Source organism: Nyctibius grandis, chromosome 24 (genome assembly GCF_013368605.1).
Source record: "Nyctibius grandis isolate bNycGra1 chromosome 24, bNycGra1.pri, whole genome shotgun sequence".
In the NCBI taxonomy this organism is placed as follows: Eukaryota; Metazoa; Chordata; class Aves; order Nyctibiiformes; family Nyctibiidae; genus Nyctibius; species Nyctibius grandis.
The window spans coordinates 4,570,120-4,581,617 of record NC_090681.1 but is presented as its reverse complement, the minus strand read 5'-3'; the positions used below and the strand labels follow the sequence as shown (position 1 = coordinate 4,581,617).

The 11,498-nt window shown below is 53.5% G+C and overlaps 1 protein-coding gene across 19 annotated transcripts in view; it reads right to left on the bottom strand.

Moving 5' to 3' along the window:
* Window positions 1-7,503: 7,503 nt before the first annotated feature.
* Window positions 7,504-11,498, bottom strand: part of EPB41 (erythrocyte membrane protein band 4.1) — a 97,739-nt gene continuing 93,744 nt past the window's right edge. For all 19 annotated transcript variants that reach the window (XM_068417836.1, XM_068417820.1, XM_068417837.1 and 16 more), the window contains one exon: window positions 7,504-11,082. The gene's annotated coding sequence lies outside the window, so the exon portion shown is untranslated. The remainder of the gene's footprint in view (window positions 11,083-11,498) is intronic.

The following is an 11,498-nucleotide window of genomic DNA, read 5'->3' as shown; positions in this document are numbered from 1 at the left end:
CGCGGTCCTGCATCGCCTCGTCGTCTTCCCCGCGAGATGCTCGGGGTGGGCAGCGCTGCAGCAGCCGCTCCCGGAGGGTCTCGGCTGGAGAGAGTAAGGATGCTCCATAACTTCTGAATATTTGCAGGACAAGGTGATACATTCAAAGTTTGGAGGGTGTTTTTTTTGCAGAGTAGGGATGCAAAAGGTGCCCAGGGGTGTGGCGGTTCCCGAAGCCCGTCTGCAGGTCGGGGTTTGTTTGTGCTGGTTTGTGGTGGGTGAAGGATGCGGAGAGTGGGAGGAGGGATGCGATGGGGCAGAGAGGGAGGGGGTGAGCGTTGGTGCTGGTTTGGCCGGGTGCTGGTGGGTGCTGTCGCGTTATTTGGGTGCAGAACAGGAGCTGGAGGGGATGAGGGCAGAGAGGCAGCCTTGCGATCCCCGGGGAGCAGGTAGCACAGAAACAAAACCCATCACAGCGGGAAAATGCAGTAAGAAAATGCGGATAAAATGAGAAATGAAGTAGAGAAACAGGGTTCAGGCTGCGGGGGGGAGGCTGCGCTGTGGGATGCAGCTCACAGCCCGTCTCAGGAGATGGCTCAGCAGCCCGGAGCAGGGGAGCATCCCTGCAAACAAGCATTTTTTGCTCCAGCGTTTCTTTCCCGATTGATCCTTTCCCCCGTTTGCCCCTGGGGAAGGCGTGGGCTGGTCGCTGCTTTGGTGCTCAGCCCCGATTCCTGTTGATTCCCCCCCTGCAGCACGTGTCCCTCCGCTGTCCCCGTGGGTGAAGCCCACCCAGGAGGGCTCGTGGGGACGGAGATGTCGGGTCCCACCAGCCGTGGCACAGCCATGAGGCAGCAATGGTGGAACCTGGTTAAATTAAATGGGAACTGGAGGAATATCCTTCACCTTTGTATTTTTAAGGGTCCCAGCTGTGCCACCGGCTCGGGCAAACGCCGGGACAAACCTCTCCTGGGCTGTCCTCCCCCGGCCCTGGGAGGCACAACGCCGGGGTTTGACCTGGTTCTTCTCCTAAAAAAAACCCCTTTTTTTTTAACACCGAGTCCATCTCTGGCTCTGGCAGAGACGTGGCAGCCAGGGAGTGGTTGGGCACCCGTCGCTGGCAGGACCGAGGTGGGAGCATCCCCCGCAGCCCCTCCGTGGGCTGGGTACCGCTGGGGCAGGCAACCACATCTTTCCAAAGCATCTTTTTTGCTCTTTGCCTGTTTCTCTTCCCCCATCTCCGGGAAGGTATCACCTACCAAAACGCACAGAAGGATTTTTTTGTGTGTGTGTGTGAGCAGCAGCTTTACCTTGTCGAAGCATCTGGCACCAGCATCTTGCCAGGCACCCGCGGACCACCCCTGCTCCTGCCCTCCCCATCGATCCAGAAGTAAATGGTGCCCCTCACGCTCTGATCCCTGCCCTGATCCCGTTCTCCGGCCACAAACACCCCGTCCCTCCGCAGCAGCCATGTCTGCTGGTGCCGGGGGCTCGTCCCAGCCCATCCCACTCCCCCCAGCTCTTCTCATCTCGGAGGCCAAAGGTGTTGAAGGCTGGATCGGAGCAAAGGGGCGAGGACGGCTCTGATCTCCAGCGACCCAGGAGGCTTCAAAATGTGCCATTGCTGCTTGGATGGGATCTCTGCCTTTTGCCTTCCCAGACCAGAGCCCGCCATGGTGCACAGAAATGGCTGAAATATGTTTTTCTCTGCGTAAAATGGGGTGGTTTTTTTGATTCCTGTCTCTGTTTCTCCCTCTCTCCAACCTGAAATGAGCACAGAGCCTCAGACCTTGCCAGCCTCGGGGACAATATCCTTCTCCAGACCAAAGCATCCCTGCAGAACGGCTTGGAAAGTGCCTTTTCTAGCAAAAACATATTCCCAGCAGCTCAGAGACCGACATCTCCCTGGCCCTGGGCTGGGGCTGGGCAGAGGGGAACTGTCCCTGGCTGGGGGCTTTTGTCACCCCTTTTTGTCACCTCGTGGGGTTGGGGACAGGGCTGTGGGAGCAGGGGAGGGTTGTGCTGGCGATGCCGTTGTCTCCCGCCCGGCTTTCATCGCCTTCCCCATTGCTGTGGGGCTGCTGAACCTCCTTTTTCCCAAAAACCAACCCCTAAGCTCCCCCCACACCCCTGCAGTGCTTTTTTTCCTGCTTTACAAGAAAGGGCCATCTCTGTTTCCAGTGCAAACTCTCCCAAAAAGTTGGGGTACCAGCATCCCCTCGCAGGGAAGCAGCGATGAGGCGGTTTGGGGGTCGGTAGCATCGCTGGGAGCGATACCAGCCCTCGGCTCAGCTCTTTATTTGGCTGCTTAATCTCAAAATTATTTAGGCACCAGTTCAGTGTAATTAAATGACAACAACAAGAAGGCACCGGCGGGGTCTGCCCCAAAGCAGTGTCACAAGGGATGTGCCAGGAGGTTGTTTTGAGCTGAAAATAACTTTTCATTTGGGCTTAACCGGCTGCAGGCAGAGCTAACGCTGCACCCTGGGCCACGCTTCGGGAGCCAACAGCGAGAAATCGGAGCCCAAAACACCACGAGGAGCCGCGCCAGGAGCCGCTTTCGGGGCTGGGGGCTTTTGTTTTAATTTTTCCTCTTCATTGTTCTGGCTGGGGCTCAGCCTGACCGCGGGAAGCGGCTGCAAACTCGCGTGGCAGACGATGGGGGATGAGAGGGGAACCTGCCTGGACCACACACCCGCTCCGGCATCCTCCTCCTCCTGCCCCAGCAGCATCCTCTGGGGAGGCATTTCTGAGCCACGTCGGGATTGTTTCAAAATGCAAAGCTGCTTTATTAATTAATTAATCCGGTGGGGTGAGAAGAGCTACGCTCTCCCCAAGGAGAGCATCATCTGTGCAGCCCTCACCTGCAGCTCTGCCTGCAGACGCGGTTTCAAGAGCCTCAGGCTTTGCCAGGGGAGGTTCAGGTTGGACATTAGGAAGCATTTCTTCTCAGCAAGGGTCATTAGCCATTGGAAGGGGCTGCCCAGGGAGGTGGTGGAGTCACCATCTCTGGAGGGCTTTAAGAAAAGACTGGACATGGCACTTAGTGCCCTGGTCTAGTTGCCATGGTGGTGTCAGGGCAATGGTTGGACTCGATGATCCCAGAGGGCTCTTCCAACCTGATTGATTCTGTGATTCTGTGTGTCCCCACCCCAGGAGTTACCTACTGCAGGAGGAGATTCCCACCAAGAAAAGGGGGATTTCACTAAAAACACCAGCAAAAGAAAATAGTGGGGTTGTCCTCAATGCTGCTGGGGTGTCCCTTGGGCCACGGCAGCAGAGGGTGGAGGCAGGAGAGCCAAGGAACCCCACTGATTGCAATTAATTAGAGCTCCACCAAGGGACCTCTAGGCTGGCGCATGGCTGTGGGACAGATGTAGTTTGGGCCAAAAATGGACAAAATGTGGAAAACAGGTTGGGGAAAACCACTGTCATGGGTTGTGTGTGGGAGAGACACCCTGGGGAGGGGGGCAGACCCCAACAATGGCTGTCAGAGCCCCCCCATGCCCGTACCATCCCTGGGGGGGTCTGTGGGGGGACATTAATAACAGTCTTTTGAGCACCTCTTTAACAGGGTTTCCACACAGACCTAGAGCCAAGGGCTGTGCGGCTCAGCTGGGGCAGGGATGGAGCTGGCTTCTCTGGGGACCAAAAAAAAAAGGGGGTGGGAAGGAGAGAGGAGGGATGGAGCAGCCATGCCAAAAAAACCCCAGCAGATCCTGATTGCAAGGGCTCCAGCCCCAAACCTGAGCTCAAGGGCTACAGCCCTGCTCAGCCTGATCGGCCGCAGCTGGGGGATCATTGCTCCCACCCCACACCTGGTGCCACTCGTTGGGTCCCACCAAGCTGCCAGCTCTCGGGCTCCTTTGTAGCCCTTCCTCTTCCTCCTCCTTCCTCCTCCTCTCCCTGCAGTGAGGGAGGCCACAGCCATGAGTCTGCCTGGCTGGTAAGTCCAAGATTTAAAGTCTATATGAAGGAAAGGGGCGTGCTTGTCGTACGGCAAATGTCGGTGGGTTATTCAGGGCGAGTGCTCTCTGCTATAAATCCCCTTCCCGAGGTGCTGGGAAGATGAAGTGTCAGGGTTTTCCATGCCAGGGCTGAGATGAGGACTGGTGTGATGTGCTCTGAGTGATACTGTGGTGTTTTGTACCTCACGTTTGAAGATGAGGACCCTTAAGTGGAGGTGATGGGGTGTGGATGTGCACCCTGGGTGTATAAAGCCCTGTGACCTGGTGAGGGATGTAGGGCGCTGCTTTGGGATGCTTTATTTAAAAAAAAAGGAAATAAGTGTGATGCAAAGTGCCTCTCTGCATTAATGAGCTGACACAGAGCCAAAGGTGCCCGTCTTGGTGCTTCCCAGCACCTAAGGGATCTGGGACAGGGCTGGAGCTGGGGTGGGTTTGGGGTACTTGCTTGATTTGAGGGGTTTTTTTTGCTTTATTTTTTGGCTCTTGTGGGTTTGGGGGTGTCCTGCACAGGCTCACTGGCACCCCAGGCTCTGCACGGTTCTCCTGCTACAGAAAGCGGCTGAGCAACATGGGGCTGAGCCCACGTGGGGAAGGGTCTGGAGCACAAGTGTGATGAGGAGCGGCTGAGGGACCTGGGGGTGTTTGGTCTGGAGAAAAGGAGGCTGAGGGGAGACCTTCTCGCTCTCTACAACTGCCTGAAAGGAGGGTGTAGCGAGGGGGGGGAGGTCGGTCTCTTCTCCCAGTTAACAAGTGATAGGACGAGAGGAAATGGCCTCAAGTTGTGCCAGGGGAGGTTTAGATTGGAGATCAGGGACAATTTCTTCATGGAAAGGGTTGTCAAGCACTGGAACAGCGATGGGGATGCTCTGCTCCCCCAAACTGACTTGGGGGCTGCTCCTGGGGGGAGCATCGAGCCCTCGGAGCTGGGGTGGGAGTGAAGCGATGGGACAAAGTGGGGATGCAGCCAGTGCCACCAACCCAGCCGCTGCAGACCAGGAGGTCACTCCCTGCCTCTGGCTTTGCGTTTTTCCCCCGTGCCTCAGTTTCCCCAGTTATGGAGCTCAGGGCTGAGCCTGCTGTGTCCTACCCGACCCGTTGCAAATGCGATTCCTCGCTTTCAACCCTGTTTATCCCAGACCCTGAACCACGCTGGGCTCTCCCGTCTCGGAGCGATGGATTCAGCCCAGCTCCCGCAGCGATTCCCCTCGGGGCCCTGACCCTGGGGCACCGCGCTGACCCGCCAGGAACACGACTGGCTGCCCGAGCCCCCGAAATGAGAGGAACAACCTAAAAATAGCCTGGGCTGGAACGAGCTGGGGTTTGAATGGGAACTTTCTCCTCCCGGCGTGATGGCTGCTTGTCAGGGTTGGGCATGAAGACCCGAGGAAGGACCAGGGATGGGTGACGAAGGGAAATGGCTTTTGTGGCTCCTTCCCAAAGGATGGGACCTCTGAGATGGAGCCGTTGCCTTCGCTGTGGGATCCAGGGGCTGGAGGTGGCACGGGGCCACCCAGGAGCCTGCAGGCTGCTGCTGCCTTCAGTTGGTGTTGGGACAACAGGGTTGTTGGGTTTTTTTTTATTTATTTGCATCTCTCTAGATTGCCATGGTGTTTGTTTGCCTAATATTTTCCCTTGCTTGTAGCCAGGCAAAATGCTGCAGGGCTCCAGGCTTGGCAGACTTTGTAGTTTGGGAGCGGGCGGGGAAACTGAGGCACGGGGCTAAGGGGAAGCAATAGGGCTCAGCCCCCTCTCGCCCCGGCTGTGAGGGGGGATAAAGGCACCCTGGGCTTGGGACATCTGGTCTCAGAGAGGGTTTAATAAGGGGGGAGCTTTAAGGAAAAACCTTTCCAATCGTGGTGGTCTCCCAGTTGGTGGCCCTGGGGCTCGGTGGCAGAGCAAGGGGTTGTGGCTGGTGTTTGCTGTCCCTGCGCTCGTACTCTGGGGAAACAGGGTGGGGAGGAATTACCTGTGGACATCTCAGCTGGGGTTCAAATGTCTCCTGTGCTGTGGGTGTCCTGGCACCTGCGATGGCAACGGTCCTGCCCGGTGCAGGATCGTGGCTCAGGTGGATGGGCTGTGAGGGACGAGGTCCCTGGTGCCACCGGTGTCCCTGCAGTGTGTCGGGGACAGGCTGGGAGCCCCTTCAGGGGGATGGGGATGGCCATCAGCTCAGTGTCCCTCGGTACAGGGCTCCAAGGCTGATGGTTTCTGCCAGGACACCCCGGTCGGTGACACTCCCCCCCGCCCCATCCCCAAGCTGGGGACGGGCTGGGACCCAGCCCTGCTGCGGGGCAGTGTGTGGGAGCCAGGCAGAGCTCGGTGCTGCTCCCTGCGTGATGTTAAATGGTGCAGAGGTGCTGGGGCGGGCGATGGCTTGGCCAAGTGGCTGCTGAGCTGGTGACTGTCACCCTCAAAGTGCAGCTGAGCAGAGAAATTCAGCCTTTCTTGGTTGTCTCCCCCCAACACGACGGCTTTGGGCCTGCAGGTCGTGGCTCAGCGTGCCCGTGCGTTATCTACAGGAGCCGGGCCCTCCGCACGCCCCAGCTTCCCGGGACAGGGTTATTTAAGGCACATTTTTTGGCGTGACCCTAATGGGGTTGGACATGGCGAGGAGCCCGGGGCTGCCCCGGCCGCGTGCGACAGCCCGTGCTGGCTCGGGGAAACAACGTGCCGGGTGACTCGGCCTCGTCGGTGTGAGTAAATCAAGTTGCTGTGACATGTTAGGGCGAAGCAGCTCCCGGGGTGGACGGTTCCCAACTATCCCGGCCCGATTTCTGTGGCTCCTTTGTAATTTTTGCTTTAAGGACGTTGAGATTTAATACTTGGAGTGGCTTGAAAGAGACCCGGCCCAAGGCAGGCTGTCAGTAAGATGCGATGTCTGGGCTCTGAAGCAATTTGAATTAATGTTGATTTTTAGCATTTGAGTGGTGATGGGGCCGTGTAACCCTTCCCTGTCTGTTGGGGAAACTGAGGCACAGGGGGGTTGTACCTCAGCCAGCTCCATCCCTGCCCGCAGGGATGCTCTTCCCACCCAGTTCCCAGTCTCCATCTGCCCTTAACTGGGCCAACTGGCTTTTGTTCTCTGTCGGGCTGGCGGCCAAGATGCCCTGTCAGCTTTCTGCTTGGTATTTCTGTCCCTCCTAAAGATGCTGCAGCCAGGAAAAAAAAAAAATGAGCTGGAACGAAAAAAATAAAGCGCTGAATTCAACCATCTCTGGTTCGATCACATCGGCTCGGGGTCAGGCAGCAGCTGCCGAGCAGAATCGCTCCCCTGAGCTCACCTCAACGGGAGGTTTTAGATCAAGCGTTGATGCTTTAGGGCAAGCTTGGACTCTGGGGCTCCCTTTTGGCCCTTTGCAGGGGGTTTGGTCCCACTGGGAGGGGTTTGAAGTGTCTGAAGCCACCGAGAGCGCAGGAAAATGCAGCCGGTGGCGACAGCAGAGCCCGGCCTGGGGAGAGCTCGAGTGGTTGCACGACGCGGCGAAGGCAGCACTGGAGGCAACGGGTCGGGCTTAAGTTGGAAAAGGCAAATAAAAAAAGGCTTCAGGGCCAGGGAGACGGTTTTGTTTGAAAATTTATTGAAAAATGCAATACAAGAAGCAATACCGACCACTTACGTGTCTAAATGCTACGGCAACTTTCCCTTTGATTGACTATGATTTACTATGAAAGTCCAAAATAACAGCTCCCGTCGCTAGTCGATCTATAAAGATTTGCAATTTTTAAAAGTTCCTATTTTTATAAAGAAGAGTGTAAACGGCTAGCCTAGACAATTCACAATTGCCTTAAAAAAATTGTACAAAGCTCCTTCATATTCTCAACTAAATTATTTATTTTTTTTTTAATAAGTTTCATCTCTAAGGCTGGGACACTACCACCTCTTAAGGTCATTGTACAATTAGGAAAAAAAAAAATAATAATAAATCAGCAAACCACAGTTTATTAAAACCAGAACTCGGTCAGTCCTTTGCTAACGCATCTGTGTTGGTCAGAGATTGCTATTTGGCAACCGGAGCTGCCGTTCCACGTTAATGGAGGAGAACATGAGCTCCTTGCCTTCCTTTTCTATAAAAACATTCATTCATATATAAATAGCTTCCATATAATGTATATTATACAATCAAGACAGTCTCTGGGTGAATTTGTGGAGTGGGAAGAGCTGGGAACATTCATATAAATAGACCTTACTTAGCTGGTTTGGCCCTAGAAATAACACAGCCAAGGATTTTAAAAACCCCGTTGGAGGTGGAAGGGGTGTGGGCAGCCCCGGCTGAGGATGGAAGAAGCTTCTTCTGCTCTTAGGTTTTATCTTCTTCCCAAGCTGCCGCTGCTCCTGGCCAGCTCCCGGGATCGTGTCGGCTGGAGAGGGTCAGCGGGGCTGGCAATCCCCCGTGGGGTCAGACAGCGGGGTGATGGCAAAGGTCAGAGGAGGCGAGAACTTGTTTAAAATACTCAAGGAGAAGCAAAAAACTTGAAGGGGGAAGTGTGAGAATGAACGACGTGGAAACAGCCACCCAAAATCCAGGGATAAAAAATAAAACAGGGTTATTTTGGGCCCTTAAAAAGGGATGCACACAGCCATGGTGAGCACGTCCTTTTGGAAAGGAACCACCTCCTGTGCCAGCAGCTTTGTCACCCTAGAAATCCCCTGCTCAGGGTGTTTTATTGTGCTCAGGGCACAGGACACCCCACCTGAACACCGAGGGCCAAGCTTCAGCCTCACACCACGTTCCCCTAAATTCTCCCGACAGCCCAAGTGCCTTTAAGTGCTATGGACAAACCTATCACGCTGACTTTGCCTGGTAAAGCTCAGAAATCCTCTTACTGACTACTCGGCGTGCCCGTTTACTCCTCAGGTAGCTGCTCCAGGGTGAGAAGGAAGGACCGAGCAGCAAAAAGGTAAATTCCTACAACAGGGATGTCCTCGCCGGAGGGATGCTCAGCACGACGGGCGGTTAAGGCAAGCATTACCCAACTAAGCTGAGAGACCTGGTAAAGGATCTGCGTCACAGAATAAGGAAGGAAAGGGCTGTTCAGACATAAAATAGGAAGACTTAATCTCTACACTACAGCTGGGGAGGCCAGGACTCCCTAAATCCCCCCCGAGGAGGATGCCCGGTACCCAGCGGAAGGCAGAGCATCATCACGGGAGGGGACCACGCACCCAGAGCAGGCTGAGAAGCACCTACGGGCATGGGAAGGCTGGAGGCTGAGAAGGACCCACAGCCAGGAAGGCTCAAAGAAAGCAAAAAAAAAATCCAGCAGCTCCAGCGTTTTCAGCATAGTCTCCAATCAATACTGACAGCTTAATTAAAATTGCACCTGAATCGGAGAAGCTACACCAGCCCCGGTGTAGTTCGAAGGCTGTTTGCAGGTAAACAGCAAGTCATCGCAGCCTGAGCTAAATCCAGTGGCTTCTGAAACACATTATTCAAATTTAAAACAGCAGAGAACTTTTTTTTTTATTGCCATTTTCTTCCCATCCTCGACTGAGGAGCAGCACACAGCGCTCCCTGCCCTCAGCTACCAATGTGCCACACTAGAGAGATTATATATATATATATAAAAGAAATCACAACCTCAAAGTGTACTAAAGTGTTCACGAGTGTCGGGGCAGACTCTTTACAAAGCTATTTTTTTTTTTCCTTTATAAATTTAACTGCTGGAACAAGAAACCAGGGCATGAGTAAAACATTTCCACGAAGCTCAGAAAGCAGCAGCAGGAGCTCAGCCCCCGGTGCCGCGGAGGAAAGAGCATCCAACCCCAGAAAACGTGTTTTCTGGTCATCCCCACCACACTGGAGCTGGTCCCGGTGGTCTGTAAGCTCAGCCTAAAGGTGCAGACACTAAGCCTGGTATTTCATTCCAGCAAGACGAACAAAGTACAGACCTTTAAGCCAGCGTGGAAGAGGGGAGGCAGCACTTTCCCTGGGGTTTGGCTCTATCACACCCAGCAACACCTGATGCTTCCTGAGATTTCTTGTTCAGCCTCTCCAAATACAGCTTACAGGCCTAGGAAGGCCTGTCTAAAAGGATTTTAAATTAAATGATAGTAGGATGTATGCCCTGGTATATGGCTAACGTGTTTACCTTTAAATAGCACTGTGAGGGGAAGGAAAAAAAAACAACCCATGACTTACAAAAAAAAAAAAAAATCCTAATTTAAAAATCATGAACACAAGTGAAAAACTATGACGGTGAAAAAAAAAATTAGTTACTGTGAATGCTTCATAAGCCTACCTTAACAGCATTCAAACACCTTAAACACACACTTCTAAGGGCTTTTTAATTTAATGGCATCTAGGAAACACAAATAAGTAGGTAGCACTCGGCAGAGACACACAGGAGGAAGGCGAGGTGCTATCACAGTCCTCTTAAAGCTCTAAAATTCACAGTATAAGATACTTGAAGCAACTTCCAGTAGTCCTTAAATCTAGTCAGCTACTCAGATGTGTGCACAGGCTACACCACAAAACCCTACTGTGTTCACACATCGAGGGTCCGAAACCCAACGGGGAGGAAACTCGGAGCGAAGGCAGCAGCTCTGCTCCGCGTCCCCAGGGATCGCGGCTGGAGTCCCAAGCTCCCTAGAGCTACAAAGAAAAAAACCAACAAAAATCAAGAGGCAATCGGAAACGCTGCACAAAACTGAAGTCTGACTTTTCTAAACTGACTCTCCTAGAAGGACCCATGGCTTTTTGAAGGCGTGTACGGATCCCGCGCTCGGAATATGCACGGCTGTGGCTTATCTCCGTTATCCCTGACGAGGCGGAGGGAATACGACTTAAAAAAGCGACCCTTGGAGCCCTGCGAGGTGTGTCTGGGTCTGTGTCTGAAGAGGTTATGCGTGAGAGGGAATGCAAAATTGAAAACCTGTAAAAAATATTCAGTACAGTTAGAAATATGGCATACTTCTGTCACAATATATATATATAAAAAAAAAAATCTATATCCAAGAGGATCCAGTGGAGTCTGGAAAAATCCCAAGTAAAATGTCAAAGCGCAACTCCTAATAAATGATATGAACGTCTCTGAGTGTTAAGTCTTGTAAATCCGAGGTCTTTGTGCTCCAGGTAGTTTCTTGGTAGTTTTGCTGGGTTTCTTTTTCCTGGCATTGTGTCTGGCAGGAACGCTCCTACAAAGAGAGAAACGGGGTAAGTCAGAGCTACCAACTTCCAGAGAAAGAGGAACCCGCTTCCCTGAACCAAAATCAGAAGGTGAGCTGCCATCAGTGGGAGGTGTGACTCCAGGCTCAGAGCCACCTCTGGGCACACGCACTGCCCCGCTCCCATCCCTGAAGGACCATATTTTAAGAGATGAAAGTCCAGGAACCCTTAGGAAACCTGTGCCGTTTTTATTTAGGTTTGGAGAGTGAAAAAAGCTCAACCACAACGTCTGTTAAACCACACTGTCTCTCTCCTCTCGCCTCATTTGTTCTTGTTCCACCTTCCAAAGCTCTGCCCGTACCAGCTTTGTTGGGATGAGGCAGGACACAAGCAGGGCACCAACTTGGGCAACACCACCATCACGGGCGCGGAGCAGGACGGGCTT